Here is a 16,767-nt window from a genome sequence, read left to right on the forward strand (position 1 = left end):
TGTGGTTTCCCATCCTATCAAGGCCCCCACAAGACCCAGTGGAGTCGCTTCTAAAGTACCCCACCACCCTAAGAGTGATTCCATGCTCATTATAACCTTGCCATCTCATCCACAGTTCCGGTCTTCCCTTGTAGAAGTCGTTCACTGTCAGCCTGAATAATTGCTTCTATTTTTTAAGGAAAGGAAAGCCGCCATGAAGGGGCCCTGGCATGGCGCGCTGCCCTGCTGATGCCCAGTAGCCCTGTAATGTGTCCTTTGAACCCCACCAGCTCCTGCGAGGACTGCTGCAAGTGGGCAAAACGTCATCACCTCCGTAGAGAGGGCTGCCCTGCTCTTGGCTCAGGAAGCGACCCGCGTGTTCCACGACCGCCTCACAGAGCCCACGGAAAGATGCCTTTTCCATCAGCTGCTGGCCAAGGACATAGAAAGCTATTTTCAGGTAAGCTTACAATAAAATAAAATAAAATAAAACAGAACAGAATAGAATAGAAGAAAATAGAATAAAAGAAATAAATAAAATGAAATAAAATGAAATGAAAAAGGCCGTTTTAAATGAGGTGCTCATCCAAAATGCTGCTTTAGTACAAAGTCTGCAAACAATGCTCTGTTGTCCCCAAGAGAGACTTCCTGGGTAATTTCTTTTTCCCCTGGAAGTTTCTGGAAGCACAGCTCAAGAGACGATGGCAAGGATCAGGTGGTGAGACCTTCACTTGCGCTTGTGGCCTCTGCGCAGCTGTAATTTTCAGGTTTCTCCAAGCCTCACAGTATCTGTTGCCCCCAAAAGACTCCCCTCCCATCTCCCATTCCTAAGCACTTGGGTTTCCAGCTGCCTGTCAGCCCAAGTCCCAGGGGAAAGTATTTCCATAGCACTTTCCCCCATAAAGGGGGTGAGCAGGAAGGTGCCCCCTGTCTGTCTGGACTACCTCTGCACAAAGCAAGGCAAACACTTCCTCCCCCAAGGTGCCTCTGCTTTTTGTCTCTGTTCTTGTGCACTGCTGCTTTCTCTCACCCGAGAAATGCCATACATTCAAAAGTACAGGCATGTCTTGTGATGGTAAAAGGTAATTTTTGATTAAAAAAGCTTGTTATGTGGAGATGAAGATAGTTCTGCACACAGACCCAGAGTATAAAACAAACAAAACTTAGATAATAGCATGTTTACAAATATGTAGGCCTATTCCTCTGTGTATATGAATACATACATGTTTTTGACATAAGTCACAAATTCAGGAGGCTTCTTTTAAGAATTCTTTCTGGAGCCTGGCACTGGCATGCAGAGGATTAAATAGCAGATTATAGCTGGCATCCTTCAAGGGCACCAGTTCAAGTCCTGGCTGTTCCCCTTTGCGTCCAGCAACTGTCTGACACCTGGTGTTGTCTTAGCCAGCATGCTGTACCTTCATTCAACCCTCATCTAGCCATTTGCTGAGGAAATGCCTTCCTCACACCTATCAGGAATTTCCAGTGCCAATACCAAGTGAAGTCAGTGAGGAGGGCTACTTGAAACCAGTGAGGATCCTGCCTCTGGGCACCTCACAGCTAACAGGTGCAAGCCCTTTCTGCAAATGCTGCTGTAGACCTGTGTACACACCACTTTGGGGAGCAGAGAAGCAGAGAGTAAAGTACCTTACCTGATTTTAAAGCAGAGAAAAAGTGGTCAGACTTCAAAGAGAAAGTTGTCCAAAGCCTTAGCGTGAAAGATAGCCAAGAGTTTAAGCAGACAGTGGGAAAAACATTCAACTGTCACTTCCTTTTCCAAGATTGTCGGTAGAACTACAAGATACTTCCAACTACAGGGGTTCTTAACCTGGGGTCCACAGACACCCCGCATTCTTAGAATTATGATTTCTGTGTGTCATATTTCCTTTGTAATCCTTGTATTTTACTGGAGGGATTTAAAAATAATATTCTTGAAGGAGAGTCCCTGGCTTTGCTGCTAAAAGGGCTACAAGGCACAAAAAGGATTGAGAACTGGAGTTGTGAGGCCAGCGCACCAGGAGCTTCAGTGACTGAGGTATGTTATGTTAGTCTCAAGAACAAGGGAGATTGTGCTGTTAACTGTAGTGTTAAATCCTTATCTTACTATAGATTTCGTGGACTCCAGAAAACCTGATGAATGATCCAACTGTATTTGTGGACTTCTTAGATGTCAACAAGATTCATAGAAAAAAGATCTATCAGCATACCAGGGACTGTAATAGGCTTGCCAATGTACTTAATGAATTCCAAATGAAGTTGGGTTCCAAGTTCACAGAGGGAAGGACATATGGAAGAACCCATTTTATGCTCTTTATAAACCTGACAGGTGCTGTGTCTGCATGTGTTCATTGATACACGCGCACACACATATCCATGTACCTCAAATATTTTTAAGATATTTTGGGAGAGAGAACAGCAGAGGCAAGTAAATATGCCCTAAGATTTCAAAGCAATCCATTTTTACAACATCATATTCTATTATTTCCTCTTACTTTGTCTCAACAGAATATCATTTTAAAAACAGGTTATTTAGCACTAGAGGCTGTGGAGAGTTGAGTTAATAGAGTTTAGTAAACTTTAAAAAGTTTGCAACAGAAGTTCGCAACATCTGGCAACACATTACACTGGAATAGCTGTGTCTTCACAGTGTCACATAGCTATGCGTGGACAGAGCCACATGTGAAATCACGCATGCCAGAAACCAGTTTTCTTCCTCCCTTCGTTAGACCTGTCTACTGAAAGAGACTGATAGAAAAAGCAGCCTGGGTACTACTGTTCTTTCCAATTAATAATTGATGTTATAATTACTTGTAACTTCCTTTCTCTCAATTCTGGGACTCCCCTCCTTATATTGCTTTATGGAGTATATGCAGAGAGATGATCACAAAAACTTAGCAAAAACCAGAGTACTGAATCAAGATCAGTGTTATTTCCTTGCGTGTGAAATGACAATGCGTATTTGCTTGACTTTTCCACACCTGTGATCAGTTTTCTTGTCATATTCCCTCTGCTAGATCTCTTATCCCATGGTGTTTTTCAAGGAGGCCATCCAGCATATTGTAAGAACGGCAAGGGTTCTTCGACAGCCTGGGGGTCACATGTTACTGGTAAGAACTTCAGCGCTTCAAATGGCTTGAATTTTGCAAATTACAGTTAAGAACTATAGAAAGATATAAGTTGTCTATGGATATCTTATTCACAACTTTATGAAAAACACTGAGTCATGGAACAGTGTGTTTATTCTAACTACAGTGTTTGTAAATTTGTCCATAAAAGTGTTGTTTGTTTTGGGGAGCATTTGATGTGAATAAAAGTGGCAACCAGGCAGCATGTCCCATGCATCCTCAGAGTTTGCAGGTGGATCCTGACTTCAAACACAGTGCGCTTCCTTAGGTTTGGGTTCAGAAAAGTTCAGACATGTTCAGTAAAAATCTCACTTCTCATGAGAACAAATAGGAGTTGAGTTCATTAGAAAATTTCCAAGTACTTAAAATACGGGAAGATTTCTGGAAAGCTAAATAGAATCTCATGTATTTAGCCAGTAACATAAAGCATATTTTATGACTTATTATGCTTGCCTGCTTTTTAGTTATTTGTTTCATGCTTTTTTTTTTTCCAGAAAGGAATTTTCTTGCACCCATAATAGATAAAGCTTCATTTTTTTTAAGGTTATGGTCCTTTTTCCTGTTTAACTGAGAAGCCTAGACAAAGAGACAGTTCAATCCCCAAATGCCCACAGCAACCGGGAGCTAGAAACGGAATTGAGGCCACTGCCCTGAGTGGCAGGGACCGAGCTGGTGCAGCCATCCTCCGCTGCCTTCCCCGGCTGCATGGTAGCAGGAAGCTGGAGTTGGGAGTGGAGACAGGACTTAAACTCAGGCACTCCAGTAGGTGTTACGGACATCCAAACTGGCATTGAACATGCCATGAGAGCACATGCCCCCCTTTGGGTGCAATCCGGATACTCATTTATTTAGATAGACACAACAAAACTAATTGAAAGTTGGAAAATTGACTCGAGAAAAAATCTAAAGCAAATTTTCTACCACCAAAACCACTCCTTTGCTAACCTTTCCGATCTCTTAAAAAGCATCAGCATATGTCCACTGCCTTGAGCAGAAACCCGAGTCACCACCATCCCCATCATTCTTCGCAGACTCTCCACCAGCAAGTCCGCAATACAGCTTGCAGAATGTATCCCAGATCTGTCCACTTGTCTCCACAGCCACCACTGTCTAGGCCAGCATCATCTTCCCGTGGATCTGTGGGATAACCTTGCTGCTGCTTATCTAAAAGAGCATGGCACTCTCCGTCCCCTCGGCTCTGTCGCTCTGTACCTGCAGTCCACTTTATTTTACTTGGTAGTTCTTGGCAATATCTGCTCTCTCGTGTATATATGTATGTATGTGTGTATTTTTTTTTTAACTTGGTGTCTGCTGCCTCATTTAAAACACGAGCTTTGTAAAGGCTATGATTTTGTGTGTCTTACTTCAGCTCTTCATGGGTTGCTTTTCTATTCTCAAATGGTAGGTATTCTGTTTACTTCTTTTACAGCCTTTTACAAATTCTTTCTTTGTTAAATCAACCCTTTCATGCCAACAAGAACACTTACAACATGTTCCCAATGACAAAATTACTGAGAATGTTTTCTCAGCAAATTTTAAAACCCCACACTAATCTTGCCTACCTAATCATTTTCCCAGTCTCTCATGAACCTAATTACCCTCCCAGAACCCTTATTAAAACATAATCCCTTATTGAAAATATCCGACAAGTCCCTGCTTCCTCTGATTCTATTATTACTAAAAGCATCATAGGTACATTTTTGGCCTGGATCAAATACGTGGTACGTTTTTGCAAAATGGTGCTCTAACTGCTATTCTAGCATGTGGAATTAGGCAGGGAAAAGCAGCTGAGAGGGGAGCTTAATAATTTAATGAGTAACATTTAAAGCAGATAGAAATAATGAAATAACCAAGACCTCAGTAGGAGATTTCCGATGATGTTAGTTTAATTAGGTAAGGAAATACAATGAAAAAATCATGCATGGTTCTTTAAATATTGCATATCTACACTAGATTGTATTCTTTATTAGAAAAATAAAACATTTAAGTAATACTTAAGGCATTGGTCTTAAAGGTTGTTACAACATATTATGCAAAAGAACTAGACTTTTAATAAAGATTGTATTAAAAGAAACAAAACTGTTATAAGGGGGAAAAAACAATTAATTGCATTGCCTTGAAATAAGTCCAGAGGTTGGGTGTTTCTCCTTCTCTCTCTCTCTCTCTCTCTCTCTCTCTCTCTCTCTCACACACACACACACACACACAGAGGATGGGTAAGCTAAATAGCTTGATTATTATGAACATTTCTCAGTGCATACATTTAATGAAACACCAAGTTGTACATCTTAGATATACACAATGTTGAAATGACAGTGATATCTCAAAAGCTGTGAAGTGGCTTCACAAAGAGTGACATTTTGGCCAGGATCCCAAGAAGGTCAAGACCTTGTGGCCGAGGTTTGAGGGCACTGAGCGGGCTGGCTGCCCAAGGTCTGTGACCTGCTGACTCCTGGGCTCAAGGCAGTATTGAAGACTGCCCATTGCCAGGGTCTGAGCCCTGGCCATCTAGGCTGCCTTGAAACTAGCAGGTCCATTCTCCTGGATGCATTCCAAGATGGACTGTGGCTTTTTTCTCTTATTTTATTTTTGATTTTTTTAACTTTTGTTTATATGATTGAATTGTTTTTCTGAAAGGCTGAATTATAGAGAAAGGAGAGAGGAATCGTCCATCCTCAGTTCAATCCCTAAGTGACTGCAAGAGGGAGGACTGTGAAGCCAGGAGCCAGGAACTTCTTGCAGGTCTCCCACATGGGTGCGGGGCCCAAGCATCTGGAAGGTCTTCTGCTTTCCCGGGTGAGTTAGCAGGAAGCTGTATCAGAAGTGAGGCAGTCAGGATGTGAATGTTACAGGCAGCAACTTTATCCAAGAAAGAAAAGGAAAGAAAAAGGAAAAGAAAAGAGAGAGAAAGAAAGACAACCTTTCAGAAAGAGAGGGAGAGAGGGAGGGAGGGAGAGAAAGAAGAAGGAAAGAAGGAAGAAGGGGAAAAGGGAGGGGGGAAGGAAGACTGGCAGGCAGGATTGGTTTTAATGGTAAAAGATTCTGTATTTTCCCCCTAAGATTGGAAACAAAACAAAAATGTGCCTCAAAATTTCTTTTCTAAGGTTTATTTATATTTGTTTGAAAGGCACAGTTAAAGACATGAGATGAGACAGAGAAATCTCCTGTCTGCTGATTCTCTAAATGGCCACACTGGCCAGGGCTGGGCCAGATGGAAACCAGGAGCCAGGAGCTTCTTCCAGGTTTCCCATATGGATGCAGCGACCCAAGCACTTGGGCCATTGGCAAGGAGCTGGATTGGAAGTGGAACAGCCAGGATTCGAACTGGTGTCCATATGGGATTCCAGTGTCACAGGTACAGCTTTGCCTGCTATGCTCTAACTCCAGCCCTATGCCTCACAATTTCTATGTAATGGACCCAGTGTGGTGGCACAGTGGTTAAGGTCCTCGCCTTACACGCCCTGGGATCCCATACGGGCACTGGTTCTAATCCCGGCAGCCCCGCTTCCCATCCAGCTCCCTGCCTGTGGCCTGGGAAGGCAGTCAAGGACGGCCCAAAGCTTTGGGACCCTACACCTGCGTGGGAGACCTGGAAGAGGCACCTGGCTTCGGACCGGCATAGCATTGGCCGTTGCGCTCACTTGGGGAGCGAATCATCGGACGGAAGATCTTCCTCTCTGTCTCTCCTCTCTATATACCCGCCTTTCCAATAAAAATAAAAAATAAATCTTTAAAAAAAAAAACCAATTTCTATGTAACACAATACTAGAGGTCGTGGTCAGTACCATTAGGCCAAAGTAAGGAGAGAAAGGACATCCAAACTAAAAAAAAAGGAATAATCCTGTCTTCATTCACCTTCCGCATTGTCCTAGTTATTAAAAATCCCATTAAAAGTAAGCAAATGCCCCACAGATGGTTGTGTAAAAATGCTCCCTGTCAATTTTCCCATGGGGCAGCAACAGAAGGAAATCATGGAAAGCCTTGTGCAGGAACCAGCATCCACAGCATTGATCAAAGCAGCCACTGGTAATGACACAGAGTGACAGACTCTTCCTTCATTGCTGGTGGGTATGCAAAGTGGCACAGTCACTTTGGAAGACAGTTTGGCAGTTTCATTCAAAGGCTAAACATAGCCCCGCCATATGAGCCAGCGAGCGTATTTACCCAGCTGACTTGAAAATGTATGCCTTTCCAATAAAAATAAAATAAATCTTTTTTTTTTAAAAAAAGAAAAGTTATGCCCAAGCATACACATGCACACAAACGAGTGTAACAACTTTAGTCATGAGCACCCAGTACTGGAAGCAATTGAGTTGGCCTTTCAGTAAGCCAATGAACTGTAGTTAGATTATAAAAACTGTGCATTGATGTTAAAATTTTTCCGTCAGAATAAACATATTTTTTATTTCCCTGAAATTTTTGATGTCACCTTTTGTGGCCTCTGTATAAACAAGAAAAAGACATCAGGAAAGTTCCCTCTGGGAGGCATTCCACAAAACACCTAGTCAGTAAAACTGTACAATCCTCAGAAACAAGTCTGGGACTCAGTCCCAACCAATGGAGCCTAAAGGAGACAGTAAGTGAAATGGGGTATCCTGCAGGGCTCCTATAGCAGAAAAGGGATATTGGGTAAAAATGAATGAATCAAGTGTGGACTCAACTGGTGAAAACATACTAATGTTGATTTATTAATTTCAATAAATTCTCTGAACTAAGGTTAGATAGGAATTATGTGGAAAACTGTAGGGTATGCAGAAAGTTTTTGCACCATCTGCAATTTTTGTAGAAATGTAATACTCTTGTAAAATAAATTTATCGTAATGGACAAAATAGTTGAATAGGTGTTTTATCAAAGCTATACAAATGGCTAATAAGCCCATGGAAACATGTCCAGCATCATTAGTGATGGAAATACAAATTAAGTCCACAAGAGTACTAAGCAATGAACTTAAACTATAATCAAGAAGATAATGACAGTATAGCAGGTAAACTAAACTCTCAGGCATTGTTAGTGGTATTGTAAAATATAGCTATTTTGAAAAATGGTTTGTGCATTTCTTCCAGAGTGTCATGTAGATTTATCAGATAGCTGAGAAATTCCAGTCCTATATATCTACAGAAGAGAAAATAAAACAAATGTGCACACAGACTTGTACGCAAATCTCCTTAGCAACATCATTCAGAATAGCCAAGAAGTAGGAACCAACCAAATGACCTTCAGGGGTGAACAGACTAATTGTGGTAGGTAGGTCCATACAACAGAATGTTGTTCAACACAAAAAGTAGCAAACTGTAGATACAAAGAACTTCACAACTGTTCTGGCAAGTGAGAGAAAGTAGATGCCTAGGCTTGATGTTGCATAATCCCACTTACATAAAACCCCAAACACAAAGCAACTTAGTGACCATTCCAGCTTAGTCTTCAGAATGGGAATTGACCACGAATGGATTCAAAGGATCTTTTTAAAGTAATGGAAATTCTAAAACTGGATTGTGGTAACGGTGTATAAATATGTGAATTTCCTAAAAAACATTTGACTTGTGCATTGATGTAGTGTGTGAACTAAGCTCTTGTGAAGCTGCTTTTAAAAGGTAATACCTGCTGTGCTTGCCAGAAAGCATATATCAGGAATGGGAAATACCATCTGCTTTATTATCAGTGAAGAATTCAGTATCAACAGTGATACAGCAGGGATTAATAAGCCTCCATGTGCTGTTTTTCCCAATTATCTTTCCAACGAGATCATTTCCTGGAATTTTCAGAGGGTATAAAGAGAACAAGTGAAAATACTGAATGTGAATGAATGCCTTACAAACTTGATTAAATATTTAAACATTTAAGCCTATGTCCTAAAAAATAATAAATGAAAATATTGTTAGATATTTTTATTATTGACATGCTAAACATAAAAAAAAAACACCATCCCCTAAAGAATTCTCCAAAAATATATCGGAAGCATAGGGTGTGTTGTTGTTTTTCTTCTTCCACAGATTGGGACAGAGGGATGTGGAAAAGACAGTTGCACAACTTTGGCCTGTTACTTAACAGAACACAAACTGTATCGAGTGCCTGAGTCTCCCAGCTCTGGGTACTCAGAGTTCAGAGAAGTCGTTAAAAAGGCTTTTATTCAAGCAGGTCTAGAAGGGAACCCCACTGTGGTGGTGGTGCCTAACTTACACCTAGATCAAGTAAGGCCTTTTTTTTTATTATTATTATCTCTTACATTTTCATTTACATAGCCCTTTGCTGAGAAGTTTAATAATTAATGGAAAATAAGAAAATGATGTCTGTAGTTCTACCAACCCGTCTTATCCAACTTCATCCAGTCATAACCCACAAATTGTAGATGCTTTGAATAAACATGACTTGAAAATAGCTCCTGTGTCTTCATCATGCAAATATTAACTGAAGACTGGAGGTGGTTGCAATACCTGAGTTCTGTCAGCGTATTCAAAGCAAAGATGGGTGCCCCACCATGTGTGACCTGCACACTTGTCATCTGTAGTTACTCTGGCTCTTTGTCTTTCTTCTGCTCACTTGACAATAGGTTTAGGACTTTCCTTGAGAGATACATTTTTGGGCCTGGTGTGGTAACCTAGGAGCTAAAGTCCTCACCTTGAACATACTGGGATCCTATATAGGCATCTGTTCTTATCCTGGCAGCTCCACTTCCCATCCAGCTCCCTGCTTGCGGCCTGGGAAAGCAGTTGAGGACGGCCCAAAGCCTTGGGACCCTGCACCTGCGTGGGAGACCTGGAGGAAGTTTCTAGCTCCTGGCTTCGGATCAGGGCAACACTTGTCATTGCAGTCACTTAGGGAATGAATCATTGGACAGAAGATTTTCCTCTCTGTCTCTTCTCCTCTCTATATATCTGACTTTGCAATAAAAATAAATAAATATTTTTTTTAAAAAAAGATACATTTCCTTACCTGCTGGAAAAAAAAAAAAGTGTTCATCCCACCTCCTTTTTTTTAGCCCTGTTACTTTGCTCCAGATATGGCCAGTCACAGCCAAAAAGAAAAAAAAAATCACTTGGAATGCCATCTGGATGGCACTTACTCCTTTGTGGCAATGTTTCCTAGAAATATCATTTGTTATTTATGACCCAGATATACATGTAGATTTAATTGCTGCTTCAAGCCTCTAATGCTATGCCTACCCCATACTGCTTTATTTATTTTTTTTTCTTTCAGGTCATTTTTGATTGGTAAACCCAAGTGTTGTGACACATTTATATTCAGGGAAGCTTGGGTTTATTCTGAAAAGCAAAATGTTTTGGCTTTTATAATAACCCTCCCAGTAGACCTTCCCCCAGCCCTGATCTGTTACCTTCCCCGTTGTCCTGGGAGCCCTAGAGCAGCTGTGTTTTTCCTAGCTTGTCTGCTATTCAAACACAAGTGTAGGCTGCCTGAAGCAGGGGTCCCATCCAGTGTGTTATGTGCCCACTATTTCAAAACTCCTGCTCCAACACAGGTGTTTGGCATAGCGTCAATACCAGGCTTTTTTTTTTTTTTTTAATGTTTGAGTGAATGAATAGCTGAATAAAGCCTTTTTAACTTAAAAAAAAGTCTTGATGGCTTTAAATTAAGAGTTTAGCTTGTTTTTTAAAAAGCCTTATTTTCATTTTGGTACTATGACTTTCTCAAGATGATGTGCGCAGAGTAGAATATATGAATAATTTGTTTATTTCTAACCATGTTTTTCTCCAAAGCCATTCATTTTGGAAGATTTGAATTGCCTTGTCAACTCAAGGAAAATGCCTGACTTGTTTAAAAATGAGGAGTTGGACAACATCATAATCAGAATCAGAACATTGGTTAAAGATCCTGGCTACGTGGATGATAGACAGTCTTTACTTGCGTTATTCCAAAAGGTACTTATCACTTTGTATTAAAATGAAGCTATATTAATAACTATACATTGTTTTCAATTTTGATAAAACTTCCTTAGTTTCTTTAATGCAAGTTTAGAATAATGCCCACCCACCCACCCCACACATACCATACCCCTGGGCCAACCCAACATGAACATGGTTCTGAGTCTATCATTGACTTTTGAAAGAAATAGTAACTGGAGACAACAAATGAAAGGTGAAATGACCACTGAGATTTCTTCCTGGCTAATGAAGGGTTTGGGGCTGTATTAGTTTAAAAAAATTTTTTTTTTAAGATTTTTTACTTTTATTGGAAAAGTGGATATACAGAGAGGAGAGGCAGAGAGGAAGATCTTCCGTCCGATGATTCGCTCCCCAAGTGAGCGCAGCTGCTGCTACTATGCCGGTCCGAAACCAGGAGCCTCTTGCGGGTCTCCCATGCGGGTGCAGGGTCCCAAAGCTTTGGGCTGTCCTGACTGCTTTCCCAGGCCACAGGCAGGCAGCTGAATGGGAAGCGGGGCCGCCGGGATTAGAACCGGCGCCAATATGGGATCCCGGGGGTGCAAGGCAAGGACCTTAACCACTGCGCCATCGTGCCGGGCCCTAAATTTTTTTTTTCATCCCTTTGATCAGCCCTTAAGTTAACCAGGAGGTAATAGATACACAGAGAAATAAATGGACCAGACAAAGAAGGGGATTTAGAGAATGGATCCAACAGCAGGTGGCTGTGAGATGTTGACACTAGCTGAGGGAATTAGGGTTTCTGTGTGTCTCTGGCATGATGACAATCGATCAGTAGCTCACTGAATGGAAAGACATGACCCAAGGCACAAATGTCCCCTGGGATGGGCCACGAGTTACTCTGTGGCTCAGCTGTGCCCGTTTTTGTGTATCAAAGGATCATCTGAACGTCGATCCTGTTAACCACCAGGCATTACTCAACAAATACTTGGTGTACCACAGATGATGTTTAACAATAATTCAGAAATAGAGCAGTGTAATGTGACTGGATGCTGGATTCAGTTACATTTTAAAATTTCATGTTAGCAGTGAGGCTGGAAGTTACCATGATCATTTATGGTGTTCTAGTCCTTTGTTAGTGTAATACAGAATCCCAGTACTAGATCTTAACTATTTATTATTCATATGTATTACTGTTTGGTTCAATAGAAGGAAGAACAATGGCATTCTGACTCGGAGTGTGAAGAATAGTGCACTCCAGGAAAATGCATGGGCATTGTGGCACAGCATGTAAGCTGCCACACACCTCCTGTATCAGGTGGGAGTTTAAATCCCACCTCCATTTTCCATCCAGCCTCCTATTAATGCGTGTGTTGGGAGACAGACAGTGATGACTGCAGTACAGCCACTGATGTGGGATACCCACGTTGAGTTCTGAGCTCCTGGCTTTGGCTGGCTCAGCCCATGTCGGCTACAGACATTTGGGAAGTGAACCAGTGGGTGAAAGATATCTCTGTCTCTTGTATTCCCTCTCTTCCTCCCACTCTTTGTCTCTCTCTGAAAAGATCTGATCTTCTAGTCATCTTTCACTTTTACTGTGTCCAAAAAGCACAGCCTCTGCACCACCTGACCTTCACTGTCCTGCCTGTGTTGTGATCAGCACATTTCCATGTAAGAAAATGGCCTGCATCTCCGTAGCCTCTTCTGTGGCGATCATCCATGTGACCAGATTGCTCTGGCTACAACAGTAAAACTGTAATGAAATGAGAGCAGAAGCAACAACATGAAAGTAGTTCAGAAATTTTGAGCCCAAAGCAAGGAAGAATGTGTTCTGGAGTGATTAAACTGAAGATCGCACAAGACCCAGGTGACAGAACAGTGGCAAGGAGGACTCAAATGTAAATACAGAGAGAACCGAAACTCCGTGTGTGGGACCCAGAAAGGAGTTCATCTGCTGACTTCTCCAAATGTTCAAGGGCAACAGAGATGAGTTGGTAGCAAAACAAAAGGCAGTTGGTTAAAAGTGACCAACAATTGAATGTCCTAGGTAGACTGGAGATGCATCATCATGACTGGTTTATGACGAAGTGAGAGTCTCGCCCAGTCTAAGCAAGGGAAGCACTGGTGTTGCCCATGCACGTATCATCTGGGCATTTACAGATGTCACAGTTTCCTTTCAGTCAAAGACATTTTCTTGAGTATCTTGATCTTGGGAACCACTTTAAGAAAGGAAAATGAGAGGTTTGTTTTTTGTTTGTTTGTTTGTTTAAAGCACCATACGTTTTAACTGTTGGTGCCCTGCATCCTTGGATGGCATATATACATATATATACCTGTGAGAGCTGAACCTGACATCCCATCAGTCATGAGAGGATTCATCGCCTCTTGCGCCTTACCGCTATCCCAGTCGTTAACACACCCACCCTTTCTCTACAACTCCACATCTCATAAATGACAAACTATTTCAAGCTAGTCCTAGTGTTCAGCTTTCTCCTCTTATAGTGTATTTCAATAAATTTGTCTTAATTCCTAATAATAATAACATCCTTCAGGACTTGAGAGAGTGTCTTGCCCTGACGTGCGTCCAAATCCACATGAGTATGGAAGACTTGAGCACAAGATACTTTGAAGACACAGGAAGGCATTATTTTATCACTCGAAGTAGCTTCTTGAAACTCCTGGGGACATTTGCACACATTGTGCGGTCACGAGAGGACACGATGCAAACCAAAAGGTAAGACCTGGAGGCCCAATCCCGAGCAGGTGCTTTATATCAGTGCTCGTGTGGGGGTGGGAGGGGGACACAAGCATTAAAAAAATCTGCCCAAACCTGCCTTTCAGTGATAGACAAAATCCATCATTACAAAAAATCTTAGAGATAAAGTAGATTTTCCTTTGTACTTGTTCCAAGGCTGCCTGCATCAAGACAGGGCTGGCAGATTTGGCAGAAAAACTAAACACCCTTAGTAGATTCAGACAGTTTATTACAAAGAAATCAAAAGTTTCCATGACCTTTGTCCCCTGGGATGATACCCAAGTAAAAGGGGTGAGAGGCCTGAAGCACAGACAGGGGACACCCACTGTTGAGGGCTGCAAGACGTGCTGCAGGCAAGCAGTAATCCCGGGGACAACAAGAAACACTGCCAGTTGTGTACATGCCCTACCTCAACTGGCCAGCGACAAGCTGGGGCAATGAGATTTTCCATTGCCAACAATGATGCTTAAGAATTTAGACTAGTTTGAGTATGACACGCCTGTCATGTATGTAAGAAATAGCAGCAAGGCCCAGCACAGTGGCTCAGTGGCTGGATCGTTGTCTTGCATGTACCGGAATATCATATGGGTACCAGTTTGTGTCCTGGCTATTCCACTTCCCAACCAGCTCCTTGTTTGTGGCCTGGGAAAGCAGATATCCCAAAGCCTTGGGACCCTGCATCCACCTCGGAGACCCAGAAGTGACTCCAAGTTCCTGACTTCACCGGCTCAGCTACCTGGGGAGTGAACCAGCGGACTTCGAAGATCTTTCTCTCTATCCTCCTGCCTGTAGATCTGCCTTTCCAAGAAAAAACAACAACAAAAACTAGTAGCAACCCCAGAAGCAGCATTTTTCTGGTGTTAGGTCAGGGTCTAATTTGAACTAAGTTTTTGTTAAAAAGGCCAGATGTAGGATGACTGGTTCAATATCTGCATAATTCATAATTTAGAGTAGTTGAGCTAGTCTAAATATGATGAGGCTGGTATAGGGGGAATCATACCAATGTTTGGAAAGCTTTTTTTATTTAAAGATTTATTTAAAGATTTATTTTATTTTATTTTAATTGGAAAGGCGGGTATACAGAGAGGAGAGACAGAGAGGAAGATCTTCCGTCCAATGATTCACTCCCCAAGTGAGTGCAACGGCTAATGCTATGCCAGTGCAAAGCCAGGAGCCTCTTCCAGGTCTCCCACATGGGTGCGTGGGTGCAGGATCCCAAAGCTTTGGGCCGTCCTCCACTGCTTTCCCGGGCCACAGGCAGGGAGCTGGAAGGGAAGTGGAGCTGCCAGGATTTGAACTGGCGCCCATATGGGGACCTTAACCACTTGCGCCACCGCGTCGGGTCCTACTCTTGATTTTCTATTGTGACTTTTAAATTACATTTCTATTTTTCTTTCTATTATTAAAAAAAAAGTCAAAAAGTTCCTTGCTCACAGGCAAAAAAAAAAAAAAAAAAAAAAGGCAGCTGCTGGCTGTATCTGGGATGGGGCGTGGTTGGCTAGCCTAGGACCAATAGGAGTGCTGTGGGGGCGGGCATTGCTGAACCGGACCAGTAGGAATGGCGCAAGGGTGGGACATTTTGGGAGAGGGCCAATAGAGGCAAGGAAAGGGCGGGCCTAGCTTGAAGAGCACCAATAAAGGAGCAGAGAGGGCGGGCCAGGATGGCCTTGGACCAATAGGAGCGGCAGGAGGGCGGGGCGTGCCCAGCAGCGTGTGTTCCTGTAAACAGTCAGCTGTGGGGCGGGCCAGTGGAGTGAGGGTGCTGGCGCGCATGCTCCTGCAGCCGGAAGGAGGGCGGATTCGGCCGGCTCCTGCTCGTCCCTGGGCGCCCTCGGCCTGCAGGAGCCGCGGGACAGGCGGGAACACGGACGGACAGGCGGGAACTCGGGGAAGCCTGGCGAAGCCCGTGCTCGTCGTTCCAGACTCAGCAGCCCTGGCAGCGCTGGAGGGGCGGCCTTGGTGAGTAGTTCTGGCCTGGACCCCTGGCGCGGGAGTCCGGGGTGGAGCTCGGGGAGCCCCCGGGCACCCGCGGTGGAGTTGGGTGGGCTTCTCTAAGCGGTAGTTGCTCCGTTGGTGGCTGGGGCTGTGGCTTGTGGGCGGGTTGAGGCCACGCTGGAGGAAGCTGTGGGAAGTGGCCGAGTGGCCATTTGTGTGCTTGAAAGCTGGTGGCGTGCTGGTGGGTCAGGCCAGCGGCGTGTACATGCTGGCGCGTGTGCTCCTGCAGCCTCTGAGGGTGGATTCAGCTGCCTCCCGCTCGTCCCAGGGCGCCCGTGTCCTGCAGGAGCCCGGGGACAGGCAGGAAGCCGGCCCACACTCCTGGTCACGGACTCAGCAGCCCCGGCAGCCTGGAGGGGCGGCCTCAGTGAGTTGTTTTGGCGGTGGAGCCCTGGCACGGGAGTCTCTGGTCGTGCTTGGGGAGCCCCCTGGGCGCCCATGGTGGAGGCAGGTGGGCTTCTGCAAACAGTCGTTGCTCCGGGAGTTGGGGGCTGGGGTTGTGGGCTTGTGGGTGAGCGGGCTGCAGTCCTGCCAGAGGAAGCTGTGGGAGGAAGCTGTGGCAGGAAGCTGTGGCAGGAAGCTGTGGCAGGAACTGTGGCAGGAAGCTGTGGCAGGAAGCTGTCGAGCAGGCCTGTTCTGTGCTTAAATGCCCGTTGGGGTGCTGGGGTCTGTGGGGCGCGCCATGCTGTGGCCAGCTCCTGGTCCTTGGCCACAGGCACCTGCCTGGTGCTTGGCGGCGGGCACCTGCATGGTTCTCAGCTAAAAGCTCTCAGGACTTTTCAGTTTGTGTTGAGACATGGACTGCTTCACAGTAGGAGTCATGGGTTGCTCAAGGGACCGGTTGTTTCCACTCTGCAGGTGTGCTTGAGATTGCAAGTGAGGCGAGGTAAGCTTTCCTAAATAGTTGAAATCAGCTTTAGGATGGGTGGTGTGTTTTGCAGGAAATCTTTAGAGATTTCTTTTTGAGGTCTAACTGTTGCTGTCTGATAATGATGTGAATTTGCTCTATTCCCCAGACAAGAATGATGTACCTTCATAAAAGTGAAGTGGTCATAAAACACACATTTCTTTCATCTA

The 16,767-nt window shown here is 43.8% G+C and overlaps 1 long non-coding RNA gene across 1 annotated transcript; it reads left to right on the forward strand.

Moving 5' to 3' along the window:
- Positions 1–1,928: 1,928 nt before the first annotated feature.
- LOC121166834 lies at positions 1,929–9,130 on the forward strand. The gene is made up of 3 exons (XR_005885491.1): positions 1,929–2,014; positions 2,994–3,086; positions 9,096–9,130. It is a non-coding gene; the product is annotated as an uncharacterized LOC121166834 (long non-coding RNA).
- Positions 9,131–16,767: the final 7,637 nt, after the last annotated feature.

The sequence above is a fragment of the Ochotona curzoniae genome, unplaced genomic scaffold, assembly GCF_017591425.1.
Source record: "Ochotona curzoniae isolate NIBS_2020 unplaced genomic scaffold, NIBS_Ocur_1.0 patch245, whole genome shotgun sequence".
Lineage (NCBI taxonomy): Eukaryota > Metazoa > Chordata > Mammalia > Lagomorpha > Ochotonidae > Ochotona > Ochotona curzoniae.